The sequence below is a fragment of the Bubalus kerabau genome, chromosome 10 (assembly GCF_029407905.1).
Source record: "Bubalus kerabau isolate K-KA32 ecotype Philippines breed swamp buffalo chromosome 10, PCC_UOA_SB_1v2, whole genome shotgun sequence".
In the NCBI taxonomy this organism is placed as follows: Eukaryota; Metazoa; Chordata; class Mammalia; order Artiodactyla; family Bovidae; genus Bubalus; species Bubalus kerabau.
In genome coordinates, this window is record NC_073633.1 from 50,585,481 (window position 1) to 50,602,894 (window position 17,414).

At 36.7% G+C, this 17,414-nt stretch overlaps 1 protein-coding gene across 15 annotated transcripts in view; it reads left to right on the forward strand.

Annotated features, from left to right (window-relative positions):
- Positions 1 to 17,414, forward strand: part of CSNK1G1 (casein kinase 1 gamma 1) — a 153,291-nt gene that overhangs the window by 1,313 nt on the left and 134,564 nt on the right. The gene's annotated exons all lie outside the window — the stretch shown is intronic.

Sequence of the window (17,414 nt, forward strand, 5' to 3'; positions counted from 1 at the left end):
GTCTGAATTTTAGAAAAGTGCAATCCTGAAAAGCACCAACCTATAGTCTAGTCTGGCATATCCTTGTTTGGTAGGTATGCGTGTTTATAACAAATAGAGTTGGGGGACCTTCAAAACATAGAGGTCTAAGCGAGACATGGTGAGGCAAGCCTTTGCCAACATTTTTCTTACCTGCCAGTGAGCTTGCCCTAGTTTAAATGAAGCAGAAAGATCCTCTTCATTTATACTTCGATCAGAGACTGAATTGTAGGTTCTGTGTGGTTATAGATGTATCAGAATAGATACGTGAACGTTCAAAGAGAGAGAGAGACACACACACACAAGGTTCCCTGCTTTTGAGCCTATCTCTTAATCTTTTAAGGAGATAATTGTGGTCAAGTGGAAGTATTGGCTTTGAGGTTAGGCAAATCTGGGATTGAACCAGGACTGCCTCTGGATAGTTGTTGACCTTGGGTTAAGTCATGGAACCTACCAGAGATTCAGTTTCTTCATATGTAATATGAGTTAGAATTCTAATCAGTTTTATAAAAGGGGGGTTAATGTATTTAAATAATAGCTTTAAATGGAAGCACCTTCCATTTGAAAGATGAATTACGAATAATCTTACACAGTCAGGGCAGCCCAGTTTTGTGGAATGAGGTTTGAGATAGGAGAAGAACTGGATAATGTTCCAAATCATGTATACACAGCAGGACTTTGATTAGCTTCTAGATATTGATCATAAGTAGCGTGAAACTCAGTTGTTAGTAGTTTCTTAAAACTGAAAAATAAAGCAGAATGTGTGCATTAACTGAAATGACCAAGAATGTTTCAGAGGTTTTTTTTTTCAGATTTGTGATGTGTATAGTATGGATTGATTGATAAGTAGAACATTGTAAAATTTATAATGTATATAAATCTTAATTAACATCACATATTTCTGGAGAGAATTAAAATTGGGGCATAAAATAGAAAGTAGTTGTAATTTTAAGAATAAAATCAACACAAGGAGCCATGACTCATCTTGGAGTTAAACTGTTAGCAAAACTTAGATATGTGTAATATATGTAAAATAAGTGAAATGAAATGAAGTTCTGCCCTTAAGTCTTTTGTGGTGATTATGTAGAAATATATCTCAGGAACATGAAATCTTTGTTAATTTGTTTTGTAGATTTTAAAATGATACAGTTAATTTGTAACCTGTTGTATGTCAGATTTTTAGCTCATGTAGTTTGCTTTTTGATGTAACTTAAAATTAGTAATTTTGAGGGGTGGAGGAGGTTATGCAGAGTGGCCTACAGGATCTTAGTTCCCTGTGCATGGGTGTTTAGTGGTGTCAGACTCTTTGTGACCTCATGGACAGTAGCTCTCCAGACTCTGTCCATGGGATTCTCCAGGCAAGAATGCTGGAGTTGTTTGCCATTTCCTCCTCCAGAGGTCTTCCCGACCCAGGGATTGAACTTCATGTCTCCTGCATTAGCAGGCAGCTTCTTAACGACTGAGCCACCTGGGAAGCCCTTAGTTCCCTGACCAGGGATCAAACTTCTATCCCTGCAGTAAAGTACGAAGTCCTAACTATGGGATCACCAGGGAATTCCTGGTAATTTTTAATTTTTAAATGTACTTTATACTCAACAGATAAATCAAATAACTTGCTTTAATAATAGTTTTTTTGTGTGTGAAAAGTGGTTACAAAATGTGTAATTCAGTATTACTTTTTAGAGAAGTTTATAGGTTTTCCATAATTTTGAGAGAATTTTCAAATATATTTCTTCTTTGTGTTTTTCTTAAACAAAGTTGAATTTTTTTTTTTAAATAAAACTGTCCAGCTATGTTGCATGCTTATTGAGGTAGAAATACTATTTTAAATTTTATCCATCACTGCAGCTACGTAATAGGCACCCAACAGATATTGGTCAAATTGATAACTGGATGGATATATTTTAAAGATACTTATACTATTTTTTAAAGAATTGAAATTATGTTTTTACTATCGTCGTAGACTTTTTGTAAGGTTATTCAACTTTCTAAATGGCTTTTCTGAGATTGTAAAGTCTTTATTATATATCTAAACATTTAACGGTTTTCCTGGATCATTATTTTTCAGCATCTTTTGAATCTTAAAGTTGAGACCATATTATCTTGCTTTGGTAAAGCCATGAGAAGCTCTCATTTTTTTTCTCTATCTTCTCATAAAACTTAATTTATTTTGGTATAAGACATAGGATACTAGCTGTAAAAAGATATATTAGAAATGTGGGCAGTAATAGAGACTGTTACATATGATACTTTTCTCAATGACCTTTTCCACTTAAACAATGTATGTGGCCATTCCACGAATGTTTGCAGTTGTCATTTATGGAATTTGCTTGTCAGGAAATCTAAAAATGACTGAACCTTCCTTTAACGTCTGTCTCTTGGATGATCTCAGAAAGCCTTAGGAAAGATGGGGAAGGTTTATATAGCATACTAGAATATATAATGAACAAAGTACAGTTAACTTTATTGGTGTTGCCAAACCAGAAGTGAATTACTGTGGAAATGTTTCAGAAATGCCAGGCAATGCTTTACTCAAACCAAATGAGTATTCTTCCAGAGCTTGTTTCTATTTTAGAGCTTATTTCTCTTTGGAGCTATGATTTGGTCTCTAGTAAGGATAAATAATCATCGTATCCAGAAAAAAAAGGCTGATATCATAGACAGACTTTATTCTCACCAGTCTTGATAGAAACTGCTTCAGTGGCCTCAGATAAATGAAAGTAGGTTTTCATGAAAGAACTTTAGAATTTGTGGAAGGATAGTTTTTCTCTATTTAACATCTAACTTGTCTTTACTCATTTCTGCCTAATATAGAAGCTGGGAAGAAAAAAAAAAAAGAATAAATTTACTTCAAAATTAGCATTTTATGTTTTATAGGTTAATTATTTGGAGAGCTAAATTGGATTTTGACATTATTGAGATTTTGTTCAAGATGGACTCAGGGAAAAAAAATTAAAAGAGATGCCATCTGTTTCAGATTCCTATTCCCTCACCCCTTCATGTTTTGTGGCTTTGAATTCATCAGACTTTTTTTTTAAAAATCAAACCCCTCAGTAGATGTAGGTTATATAATTTCAGTTGTATCAGTGAACATGTAGCTAAAAGAACTTGCATTTTATATTGAGTTACACAGAAAGATCTCAGAGGTTGGTTAAAAGTAATTGTTATTTCAAACTACCTGAACATTATATACCTTCATACATCTTTGTTATCATTTGCTTAATAAATCATTCTTGTCATTACTGCTTGCCACTTATGGGTGGAAGCTGCTAAAAAAAATGGATTATTGAGATATATAATAAATCCTTTTTTCCCTCTGTTTACAACTGGAAGAGAAGCTTCTTCTGGAAGATTTTTTTAATTTACTGATGAATCCACTTAAACTTATTATTTTTTTCTTTATTTATTTTCCATCTTTTGGTCTCACCTCATGACATGTAGGATCTCTTTTTTTCCCTGACCAGGGATCGAATCCAAGCCCCCTGCATTGGAAGCACGGAGTCTTAGCCGCTGGATTACCAGGGGACATCCCTAAATGTATTCTTTTAATAGTGAGTTTTGCCTTGTTGTTTTGGAGAAGGCAATGGCACCCCACTCCAGTACTCTTGCCTGGAAAATCCCATGGACTGAGGAGCCTGGTAGGCTGCAGTCCATGGGGTCGCTAAGAGTCGGACACAACTGAGTGACTTCCCTTTCACTTTTCACTTTCATGCATTGGAGAAGGAAATGGCAACCCACTCCAGTGTTCTTGCCTGGAGAATCCCAGGGACGGGAGAGCCTGGTGGGCTGCCGTCTATGGGGTCGCAGAGAGTTGGACACGACTGAAGTGACTTAGCAGCAGCAGCAGCAGCAGCCTTGTTGTTTAGTTGCTAAGTCGTGTCCAACTCTGCGACCCCATGGACTGTAGCCTGCCAGGCTCCTCTGTAGGATTTCCCAGGCAAGAATATTGGAGTGGGTTGCCATTTCCTTCTCCAAGGGATCTTCTTGAACCAGGGATTAATCACGCCTCCTGTGTCTTCTGCATTGGCAGGCGAATTCTATACTACTGGGCCACCTGGGAAGCCCATGTGGATGTCCAATTGTTTTATTAAAATATTTTCTATCCTAACGTGTTAATGTGGTATTTTTTAAAAAAGACTTTATTTGTTTATTTTTGGCCACACGGCATGGGAGATCTTAGTTCCTCTCCCAGGGACTGAACCCACACCCCCTGCAGTAGAAGGTTGGAATCTTAACTGCTGGACCACTGGGGAGTCCCAAGACTTTATTTTTTAGAGCAGTTTTAGGTTCACAGCAAAGTTGAGAGGAAGGTACAGAGATTTCCTATCTACTCTCTGTTCCCACACATGCATAGCCTCCCCCATTATCTATATTCTCTACCCAAGTAGTACATTTGTTATTATGAACCTACATTGATACATAATCTCCCAAAGTCCATAGTTTAATTTAGGATTGATTCTTTGTACTGTACATACTATGGGTTTGGAAACATGTGTAGTAACATTTATCCATTGTAATAATATACAGAGTATTTTCAATACCTAAAAATCCTCTGTGCTCTGCCAATTTATCCCTCCCACCACCCTAATTCTTGGGTAGTTTTTTAGAAATAAAATGAATAAAATAATTCCTGGGGGTGGTTTTGAAATGAGATTTTTCTAACATTTTGAGATGTAATTGTTCAGTCTTGAGTTTCCATTTCAGAAAGGTTGATGCTGGGTCATTAGGTGTTAATTGACAGGTGCTGTAATTCTTTGAGATATGTAATGGGGCATTAGGAAATGTGAACTAAATGTACTTTCCACATAGCAATTGCAGGTGGTTAAGGAGGCTTGATAAGAGATCTGAGTTGAGGAGTTTTGAACTGTCACTAAAGTTAAGGTCTTTTGCCGCTTGCATTTTATCGTCGTGCAGGTTTCGGCTATACAGACTGCTTTTGGCTGTCCTCTCCTGGGTCATCTTCCTATTACAGTTGTTGAAGGCCATCCAGAAACCTGAGCTGGCAAAGTCTGAGTAGAAGGGACATCATAGGTGCTGCTGTAGCTGCCTGATATTTCAAATTCGGATTCAGAGTGGAAATAACTATTTTATAAGTAATAAAATGCTGTCCTGACGCACTGTTTCTCACATAGCCCAAGTAGTAATTGTTAGAATCCTCTTTCAGTTGGCTTTATAACTGTCCTGTCCTGGTTTTCTAGGACACCTATTTTCCAAAACGCTTTAACCTTAAATTGGTATTGTGACATCCAAATATTCCAGTCATCTAGACTATGACGCAAAAAATGTGTACGCAAAAAATGTTTAAAAACTCCATGCTTGATGGATTTTGTTTCTTTTTTCACCTAGTTGAATAAAACAGACCTGAGGAACGATCTGTTTGTGTGAAAGCGCTTAGGTTTTCCAAAGATAGATGCTCTCCCAATCAATACATAAGCTCGTTTAGCCTTTAATGGGATCCATCTGGTTAATGCTTATGTTTCTTGAGTTTCAGAGATTATGGAATCATATAGTAAAAGAAAACTTGGAAATGGTCTAGTTAGACTTTCTCATTTTACAGCTGAGATTACTTAAGTATAGAGAGACTGAGACTTGATCTAGATTGTATAGCTGATGAATCACACTGGAATCCAAGTCTCCTGACTTCGATTCCAGTTGTTTCTGATATAATATACCAGTTCGTTCTCTTAATGAAGATAAATGATTTTGTAAGAAGTAAAATTTCCAAGAAATTTAAGTAGACAGTTAAATAACTACAGAATTAAAATTAAGTTATTTAGTTGAAATCCTAAATTAATTAGTTAATTTATGAAGTGTTGAGTTAGTATTTTTAAATACTAGGTGTCACTGGATCTTTAGTTATAAGCAAATTTGTTACTTTTCATATTCTAGATAGAAATCAACCAGTTCAAAAATAATGATATTATAGCCTATATTTAGCAAGCACATATTTGACTGCATTAAAATGAATCTTAATGTATTTTTTTCTTTGTGCAGTGGAGATAATCTGTTAATATTTAATGTCATAAAGCAACAGTAGAGTTCTACTTTATGTAGTGGTATATTTATAAAACTAGAGTGGAGTGTTATGTAAAACTGAAAGTACAGATTAATTTAATATGCATCTGGTGAATTCAGGGCTTGAAGGATGCACATCTGTTGAGAAAACAAATCATAGAACTATTCAGAGCTTCAGCATCTTTAAATATGTGGGCTTTGATTCTCTTTAACTGTTTTGAAACAGTCTTTAATGGATTTAGAAAAGGCTATTTGCTCTAAGGAAGCAACTGTGAAGCCATTTATGATGCTATTAATCATTTTATTATTCTTCACAGCATTTTGATACATTAATTTTTTTTCAATTAATTTATTGGGGGAGGAAGGAGTTAAATGACTCACAGTAACAAAATGAGTTTGTTGCAGAACTGTATTTAAAAAAGGAGGGAGTATAGTTTCCTGAACTGGATAGAGTAGAAGTATTTAAAGCTCTGAATTTCAGTTTGAATGCACAATTGGTGAGGAAACACACTGAGTTCCTACTGTGTATTATCACTGTACTAGTATTGTAGTTATGGAGAAGGAAATGGCAACCCACCCCAGTGTTCTTGCCGGGAGAATCCAGGGACGGGGGAGCCTGGTGGGCTGCCGTCTATGGGGTCGCAGAGAGTCGGACACGACTGAAGCGACTTAGCAGTATTGTAGTTAAGATGGAACTTCAAGATATAATCATTGATCAAGCTTGAGAATGAATTTAAAATGAAAGGTGGAGAGTAACATGGTTTCATACGTAACCAAGTGCAAACTTGTTACACTCTTACTAGCACTATAGGAATTTGGGGGGTAGAAAATTCAGTGAGCCTTCATTAATTCTGATGGGAAGAAGATTGAAGGTAAAGTAGGGATCTCAACTTTGCTGCTTATTAAAATCACATGGGGACTCTTGTCCCAGGATCAGTTGAACCAGAATCTCAGGGTTGGGACATTCATAGTTTTTTTGTTTGGGGGCCGCACTGTGCACCTTGTGGGATCTTAGTTCCCTGACCAGGGATTGAACCTGTGCCGCTGTCCTGAACACTGGACTGCCAGAGAATTCCCCTACTCCTAGTTTTTAAAATCCTCCCCAAGGTGATTGTAATGTGCAGGAGGTGTTGAGAACCACAGGCTTTAAGGATGGGTATGATTTGGATAGTCAGGAAAGTATTTGGAGGCAGCAGAGTTATAGCAGGGTCAGGACAATTGGGCACACCCTCTAAAACTAATGAAAGTTGTATATTCGGTTTAGGTAATAGGGAGAAATAAGACTAAGGAGGCAGAACGAAAGTATGAAAATGTTAGTCAGTCATGTCTGACTCTTTTCGAGCCCTTGGACTGGAGCCTGCCAGGCACTTCTGTCCATGGAATTCTCCAGGCAAGAATACTGAAGTGGGTTGCCATTTACTCCTCTAGGGGATCTTCTCAACCCAGGGATTGAACCTGGGTCTCCCGCATTGCAGGCAAATTCGTTAACCACCTGAGCCACCAGGGAAGCCCTTAAGGAGGCAGAAGGGTCATATTTTAAGCAATACTCAAAGTGTAATTCCTCAACCAACAGCCTCAGAATCACCTGGAAATTCATTATGAAGCAAATTCTGAGGCTCTGCTTGATACTTGCTGAATTGGAAACTTCAGGAGTAGATTCCAACAATGTTTTTAACAAGCAGTTCATATGATTCCAATGTACACTAGAGTTTGAGAACAGCAGTTAACAGAGGCTGATGAAAGGCAGAGAATATTAGATTTGATGTCATAATAAATGACACATTGAAGGTTTTTTCAGCTGCGGAGTAACAGGATGTATATATATGCAAGGTAAATCTGATTATGATGTACATATCCTTTGGACTACTAAAAGAGGAATGAAGAAAGCCAGTTGAGGAGGTACAGACATAATCTAGTGGATATAATCTAGCAGTGACAGCCTGTCCTAGGAAAATCTTAGTGAAAACACAGAGCAGTAATAATAGTGATGGCAGTTTAGCGTTTATTATATGATAGGAGTTTGCTCAATGCTTTGGGCACATTCTCACAGCAAGCCTCTGAGGTGTGACTGTTATTCCCATTATACAGATCAGAAAGTGAGGCAAAAAAAGGAAGGTTACCACCAGCTTTCACACTGTTGATAAGTGGGAGACAGGATGTCAAGCTCAAGTACTTGTGCCTCCTGAAGAAAAAACTTATGGTACCTGGAGACTAACTGGAGTTCAGGAGATAAACAAGGCTCAGAAAAGTTTCAGTCCTTGGTGACAGATAGCAAGGGGAAGTGACTGTCAGAAGGGAAATAGTCCTTATAGTGAGTACTGGCCAAGTCATTCAGCCCATTTGAAACTATATTGTAAAAGTGATCATGAGAAATAATGGAAATTTTTGTATTGTGCTTTTTAAGTATAAAGTCCAAAGTAACTTGGGATAGCTGAGTTTCTGAGTTTTGTTTGGTCTTTTTGCTCATGGTAAGTTTAAAACCTCATGGAGCTTTCAAAAAATATCTTTTAGATTTTAGTGTAGATAAATCTTTGAGTAAATTATACTTGAGAAGCTTTCTGTAATACCACTCTTCTCTTTCTAGAGAAATATTGTGATTTAGGAAAAGGGTTAGGAGCATCTTCAGATAGTTTAAGAAATATTTATGTTACTTTGTTTTAGTTGGGAAGCAGTAAATATTGATAGTAAAATAACGACATATTTGGGTACTTGTTTTCATAAAAGGTTATCAGTTCTGTTCTCATACCTTATTCATCGAGATAAAATTGACATAATATAAAATCAGCCATTTTAAAGTGCACAACTTAGTGGCATTTGCTACATTCACAGTGTTGTGCAAACCATAACCTTTATATGGTTTCAAAACATTTTCATCATTCCAAAAGGAAAATTCCCAAACCTGTTAAGCAGTTACTCCCTGTTCCTCGCTCCCTCCAGCCGCTGGCAAACACTCATCGGCCTCCTACCGCCATGGTTTACCTAGGTTGGGTATTTCATATAAATGGGATCATACGGTATGTTACCTTTTGTATCTGCTTCTTTAACTTAGCATAACTTTTTCTAGATCCATCTATGTTGTAGCATGTATCAGCACTTCATTTCTTTCTATGACTGGATGATATTCCATTGTATGGATATACCACATTTGTTTATCCATTCATCAGTTGATAGGGGTTTTGGTTGTTTTTACCTTTTGGTTATTGTGAATAGCTCCTGTGAATGCTGACATAAAAGTTTTTGTTTAAATACCTGTTTTCTGTTCTTTGGGATAGGTTCCTAGGAATGGAATTACTGGGTCATATGGTAATCTTGGAAGATCCCCTGGTGGAGGGGCACAGCAACCCACTCCAATATTCTTGCCTGGAGAATTCCATGGACAGAGGAGCCTGGTGGGCTACAGTCCATGGGGCAGTAAAGAGTCGGACATGACTGAAGCGACGCAGCACACAAACACACATGATAATCCTACTTTTTATTTTTTGAGGAACCACCACCTGTTTTGTAGTGACTGCACCATTTTACGTTCTCATCAACAATGTCCAAGGGTTCTAATTTCTCTGTATCCTCACTGAAGTTTGTTATTTTATTTATTTATACTTCGTCATGCAACTTGCAGGATCTTAGTTCCCTGCCTAGGGATTGAACCTGGAGCCATGGTGGTGAAAGGGTTGAGTCTTAACCACGGGACTGCCAGGAATTCCCTGTTTATTTTTTAATTATAGCCATCCTAGTGGGTGTAGGTATCTCACTGTGATTTTGATTTGCATTTCCCTCATGGCTAATGATGAGTGTATTTTTTAGAGCCCATTAGCCAGCTGTGTATCTTTTCTGGTCTGTGTAAGTCCTTTGCCAATTCTGTTTTTTGGTAGAGTTTACATTTTACTTGTTTATCGTTGTTGTTCAGCTGCTCAGTCATGTTCAGCTCTTTGTGACCCTGTGGTCTGCAGCACGCCAGGTCTCCTTATCCTTCACTACTTTCCAGAGTTTGCTCAAACTCATGTCCATTGAGTTGGTGATGCCATCTAACCATCTTGGCCCCTGTCATCCCCTTTTCCTTCTGCCTTGAATCTTTTCTAGCACGATGGTCTTTTCTATCGAGTCAGCTCTTCGCATCAGGTGGCCAGGACTCATCAGTCCTTCCGGTGATTATTCAGAGTTGATTTCCTTTAGGATTGACTGGATTGATCTCCTTGCAGTCCAAGGGACTCTCAAGAGTCTTCTTTAGCATCACAGTTTGAAGGCATAATTCTTTGGTGCTCAGCCTTCTTTATGGTCCATCTCTTACATCTGTACATAACTACTGGAAAAACCATACCTTTTACTAGATGGACCTTTGTCAGCAAAGTAATGTCTCTGCATTTCAGTATACTGTCTAGGTTTGTCATAGCTTTTCTTCCAAGGAGCAAGCGTCTTTTAATTTCATGGCTGCGGTCACCATCTGCAGTGATTTTGGAGCCCAAGAAAATAAAAGTCTCTCACTGTTTCCACTTTTTCCTCCATCTATATCCCATGAAGTGATGGGACCATATGCCATGATCTCAGATTTTTCAGTGTTGAGTTTTAAGCCAACTTTTTCACTCTCTTCTTTCACCTTCCTTCATCAAGAGGCTCTTTAGTTCCTCTTCGCTTTCTACTATAAGGCTGGTGTCATCTACATATCTGAGGTTACTGATATTTCTCCCCTCAATCTTGATTCCAGCTTGAGGTTCATCCAGTCTGGAATTTTGTATGATGTGCTCTGCATATAAGTTAAATAAGCAGGGTGACAATATACAGCCTTGACATAACTCCTTTCCCGATTTTGAACCACTCTCTTTTTCCATGTTCAATTGTAACTGTTACTTCTTGACCTGTATACAGGTTTCTCAGGAGGCAGATAAGGTTGTCTGGTGTTCCGTGTCTTTAAGAATTTTCCAGTTTGTTGTGATCCACATAGTTAAACGCTTTAGCGTAGTCAGTGAAGCAGAAGTATATGTTTGTCTGGAATTTTCTTGCTTTTTCTATGATCCAGTGGATGTTGGCAATTTGATCTCTGGTTCCTCTGCCTTTTCTAAATCCAGCTTGTAAATCTGAAAGTTCTTGGTTCACCTACTGTTACTGTTCACTTGTTTATATAATTGGTCACAGTTCACATTTTAAGTAATTATTAATCAAATAGCACTCTTTTCCTCAATCTGTCATATTTCCTAAGTGACTACTGGTCACATTCACATAATGGTTCCTTCTCTGCCTTTCCTTGCTTTAAAGAAATATTGTGGTAAAATATATATAATAAATTTCTATACAAGGATTCTTGTTTCTTTGCATGCCACATAATCTTTTGTACATTTTGAATATTATGTATTGACTTTAGACATCAGATTCCTCCCCGCCTCAGGGTTTTTTGTTGCTTCTTATTGTGGATTATTGTTAATTTCATTGTTGTTTGTTTAGTGTCTTTTCTAAACTATTTTTGTTATGTATATATTCTTTGTCATGTGTGGTTACTGAAGTCTGTGTTCATTAACCTTGTGGTCAACTAGTATTTTGACCCAGTTCCCTTGAACACCTGGAGACCATAAACGTATAAAAGAAAAAGAAAAAAATACTGTCCTACTTTTAGTTGGATGGTTCTGTGTTTGTGTACTCTAGTGCTTAGCTGGGCTATTTACAACCCTGCCTTAGCCTTTATTTCCTGTTTGGATGGAGCCTAAGGGTCAGCTAGAGGTGAAAGTCGAGGGTCTTTTTAGACCTTTTCTGTGTGTGCATTCAGCCTTGGAAATATGTGTGGACTTCTAGATTTCTTGTAAGAGTTTACAAAGCCCGTTTCTCCCCACGTATCTCCTTTCTCAAGCTCTCACTTGCCAGGCTTTTAGCTCTCTATGTGTTATCCTGCCTATTTTCCCCTCCCCTGGGCTGCTTGCCCTGGGAGTGCTCCAAGTCAGGCAGAACAAAAGCACCTTCTTGTGCCAGTTTTTGAGGCGGTTGCCAGTCAGGTCATAGTGTTCACTCACAGTTCTTTGAGAGTAAGGCTTGTGTTGCTCCCTTGGCACTGTTGGCCTTCAGCGGGTGTGTAGCTGCCATCCTTGCTGCATTTGTTGCACTGGGGCGTGGGGAATGGTAGGTAGGCAGTTAGAAACACCACATTGCTCTCTCACTTCAGTGTGGGTGCTTCTTTCTTTGCTAAGCTTTCTTGGTTGTTGTAATTTTTATTAGATTACACAGGTCTGCAAAAGTTAATTCTGATTTTTTTTCCAGCCTGTGTGTGTGTGTGTACATATGTGTATGTGTGTGCAGTGGATGGAGCCCTGGAGTTACCTTTTGTGTCCATTACAATTTTGTCCTTCCCTTGCCGCCCTCCTTTTTCTTCCCACTGAACCTTTTCAAAGCATCTAACTTAAGTTTTTACAGTATTTTTTTTTCAAGAACTACAGCATATATATAGTCACATATGGTTTAAAGACTAGAAGTAAACACTATACCCATCACTCCATCAAAGAAATAAAAATACAACTGGTATCTTAAAAGGTTCTTTTTCTGACCTAGAAGCAATCATTATCTTGAATTCTGTGTTAATTGAATATGCAAATAAGTAGGAAAATATCATCCATAGCTAAGAGAAAAATCAGTCAATAGAAATAGACCTAGAAATGCTGAAATGATAGAATTAGTACACCAAGACTTTAAAAACAATTATTTTCAAAAGTTTAAGTATTTATATGTAAATGTGAAAATACTTAGGAGAGAAATGGGTATAAGATGACATAATGAAATAAAATTTTCAAGCTGAAAAATACTTCAGTTGTTGCTTTTAATTCAGCATTTTCAGTTTTTAGTGGGCAGGTCATTTAAATAATCTGCCATATTTCTGTTTGCAAAGTTCTGTCCTCCCTTCCCTCCTATCCCCACCCCCGGAGGCTTTTTTTCATCGAATAATTCCCAAGCTGTGCTGTTAAGCTGTTTCATTAATATTCTTATCATTAACTTTACCCAGTGTCATAAGTTTAAGAAATTAGAAACAATTTCATCTTAGTTTTAACTTACCAAATGAAGAATGTCAATAATACGGCTTTTTCAGATAATAAAAGATAAAAATGCTGAGATCCAAAAAAGGGGCACATAACGAAGATGATGAAGCTAAGTATTTAGTACAGAAATACTTGAGAATGATTAAATACAGAGTATATATACAGTTTAAAACTGTGCTTATGTATTTAACAAATATATTTTGATTTAAGTTTTTAATATGTGTGATAATAAATAGTGAATAACATTTTATACTCTTACTGTATATATAGCTATCATTATCTTTTTTCTTGAACTGCACATTTTTAATCATTTTGTGGGTGAGGCTAAGCTGTGCCTTTCTTGTTAGGACAGTACTGACAGCATAAACCTCTTTATGCACTCAGCTGTGATTAAACTAAGGTACTAAAATGCCACCCCCCGCCCCCCACCCCGCCACAGTTGCTAAACATGCTTTAAATCTTTCTTAGTTGCCATACTTACCAGTACTGATTTCAGGGCCATTGGGATTTGTCTATATGTGGACCAGGTTAGGAAAATGCTTTCTTTCTCTTGGTTAAAAATTTAAGTTTTAATTTTTTTCAAACATTTTATGACTTATTTTTGAATAAGTCTCCATTTGTGGTCAAGAATATGTGGTTGAGACAAAATTTAGGTTGGGTCACTGTCTTATCTGTGATTAGAATTCTGAATTTTTAGCCCTTAATTCAGTTCTTAGATTTTAGTTCCTCTACCTAAGGCATTCTTCCCTGCTCACAAAAGCTGTGTCCGTTAGGGTTTTGTTTTTTTTTTTTTGCATTGGTTTTCTTTTGATACTGACTGAAATATATTAAAGTGTTGTTGGTTGTGCAGAATCAGGTATTTTTCATTTGAGGGAGCTAAACACTGAATCCATTTAATCCTTAATGTAACAATTTTCTTGATTCTCCACATTGTTATAAAATCCTGGGTCCAGAGATGACCAGTTACAGAGTTGGGAGAATTTAATTTTGGCTTTGAGTAAGTGACCTGGAGAAGGGAATGGCAACCCACTCCAGTATTCTTGCCTGGAGAATTCTGTGTATAGAGAGGCTACAGTCCATGGCGTCACAGAGAGTAGGACACAACTGAGCAATTCACACACACACACACACACACACACACACACACAGTCTTGACTTGAGAAGACTTGAGAATAGTCTCTGGTATGCGCAGTAAGATGTAATGTAGGCTGTGCACAAAAGTTTTGGTTTTTAAATAGTCACATTACCTCTGTTGGGTGGCAGGAACTTTAATTTTTCGAGGACTGTAGTATATATATAGCTTCAGCATATGTATGATTGCTAGTTTTATAACATTCTAAATCCAGTGTAACTCAGTTGCAATATTTTAAGGTAAAAAGATAAAGTATGATTAATTTTGATATAATATATACTTTTAATCAGTGACTACTTATTTTTATACTTTTAATCAGTGACTACTTATTTTAATGACAACTTCATTAAACTCTTGGGTTGTTTCCTTATAAGTATCATTTATAATTTAAACAGTGTTAGGAAGACTTTCTATTATTGTAAGCTTTTTACAGAGGTAAAACATTCATTGTAAAAAGTAATGATGTTTTGCCATTTTTAACAAAGTGTAAGTGCTTGTAAGTGCTCTATTTTGGTTTATAAATTTGGCAGTTTGTGTATATTCCTTTAAATTCTACTTCTGTATGCTAACATATATATTTTTTAAAAATTCTCTTGTTATAAAGTACAGTATTAACTATTTTCCTGTTTAAAAACATTTTTAAACAGTGAAAAAAGTGAAAGTCGCTCAGCTGTGTCTGACTCTTGGTGACCCCATGGAGTATACAGTCCATGGAATTTTCCAGGCCAGAATTCTGGAGTGGGTAGCCTTTCCCTTCTCCAGGGGATCTTCCCAACCCAGGGATTGAACCCAGGTCTCCCGCATTTACTACCTGAGCCACAAGGGAAGCCCTTTTTAAACAGCGTCTCAGTATTTTTTCACAGCATTATGGACCAGGCATTTGGTTTTGATTTCTCTTTTCAGTTAATTTATGTGTTTATTTCATATGTAAAGGGTTTTTTGTTAATTTATGTGATTATTTCATATATGAAGGGTTTTTTTTTTTTTTAATTTGAGCAGTTTGGCAAAGTTGTAAAGAACAAAATAAAACCAAATATAATACTTCCTAGAGAGTAATCATTACGTGCATGCGTGTGTGCTCAGCTATGTCTGACTCTTGGCAATGACGTGAACTATAGCTCTAGAGGCTCCTCTTAATCATTATTTTCAGATAAAGTTTCTTTCCATTTTTTTCTGTGATTATATGAAAGGAGACAGAGATACATGTATAATGTATGTTTTAAGTAATACAGTTAATAGTATTCTTTCTTCACTTATTGTTGAGAAAATTGTTCCATATCATTAAATCATTAATGGCTGTAAAACACCCAAATTAACTACACTTCTGTTGTTTTTAGATTATTTCAGATGTCTGCTGCTATAAATTCTGAAATATTTTATTTCCTTAGGAAACTTTGTTCCTTAGGGTTTGATTGATGGATATTGTTCTTTATTCCTGAAGAGTCAGTAAATGAACATTTTAGCATCAGTCTTTTGGAAAGGTGGTACAGTCCCCTCAGCAAGGCATGAGAGCTTTTTACTCTGGACTTACCTAATGTGGGGCATCACGATTTTGTATCATTACCATTTTCATAGATGAAAAATGTTATTTTTGTATAGCATTTTTAATTAATGTGTGCTTCATACTTACAATGCATATGAAGTGCCATGTAGTTTTTGGAAATCGTGTGTGTTAACTGTAAAAAAATAAGTAGACATAAAATTTATTTAAAAATAATACAATTTGAGTCACATCAATACCATATTAATTTCTGAAATATTAGCGGTCAATGGAAATTGCCAGGGATGTGCTTTTTCTGGTTTGCATTGTAAGGTGTGTAAGGTTTGAAGTCTGCTAATGAGTCCACCTTGAGTTTTGATGTGGTGTAACTCTTGTGAAGTTCAGAAAATTGTTGGGTTACAACTACCGAGAATCATTTTCACCCATGGCTGACAAACATCTGTGGAAAATAGTTTGGTAAGAAATAATTTGATGGAATCAGAATCATCGAGGCAATGGTTAACCTAACAGAGAGCAAATTGCTTGAGAGGCATTTATATTTGACATGTTTATTATAGGCTCTTCCTATTTATTTGTATTAGGGATGTACTCAAGATTCCTAGTTAGAAATTATTCTTTATTAACTTGATTTGTTTTGTGTATTTGAACACATTAAATAGCATTTCTTTTTTTCTTTAATGTTTGGAAATTATTACATTTATAAGTTAAAGACATTCTTCGGGCTAATCTTCAAACTAGTCTGACCTTTCTAAAACATAATGCAATCTCTTAACGAATTAAAGAACAATGATCATTTTCAGTACACAGATCACATGTCTTTACCCACTGCTCCTGGATCTGTTGCGTTTGACCTGATTATGAAATGAAGGTGGTCCTTTATCTAATCATAGTTTTATGCCTATAGAAACTCTTAATAGTTTTAATTCCCTTAGAAACTTCTTTGTATACATAGCTGAGAACTTGAGTATAGACTAGAAAGTCTGTATTCTTTAAGTGTGAGTCCTAAAATTCATGTAACTTTTCCTAAAAGTGTACTTCTATAGTTTCCAGGAACATAGTCACCGCATTTTACTAAGTCACCTCAGATGGTAAAGAATCCGCCTGCAATGTGGGAGACCTGGGTTTGATCCCTGGGTCAGGAAGATCCTCTTGAGAAAGGAATGGCAACCCACTCCAGTATTCTTGCCTGGAGAATTCTATGGACAGAGGAGCCTGGTGGGCTACAGTCCATGGAGTCAGAAAGAGTTGGACATGACTGAGCGACTAATACTTTCTTTCACTTGGTTATAGCTCATAGCATATTAAAGGAGGTACATTAAGGGATTTCCCTGGCAGTCCAGTAGTTAAGACACCCTGTTTCCTGGCCAGGGAACTAAGATCTTACACGCTTGGTGGCCAAAATAAGTTTTTAAAAGGAGGCAAATTACACATTAGGGAAGGAAGGTGCTGCTAGAGCTGAACATACCAACTGTGAGAAAGAGACAAAAAATACAGTATTAAAACTTAGTACCCTGGGGCCATTTAGTATAGCAGCATTAGGCTTTACATCGTTAGGGCTAGATGACATAGTTTTTCATAGAAAAATACAGTGGTTATTCTCAGCCATCAAAAAGGTTAAATTCACGTGTTACATGCGTTTGACTGTGCTAAGAGTCCATGGGTGAGAATATGCTCTAAAATTACTTCTTCCTTTTTTTCTCTCCCAATATTTATATCTCATTTCTTTTCCTTATTGACCTTT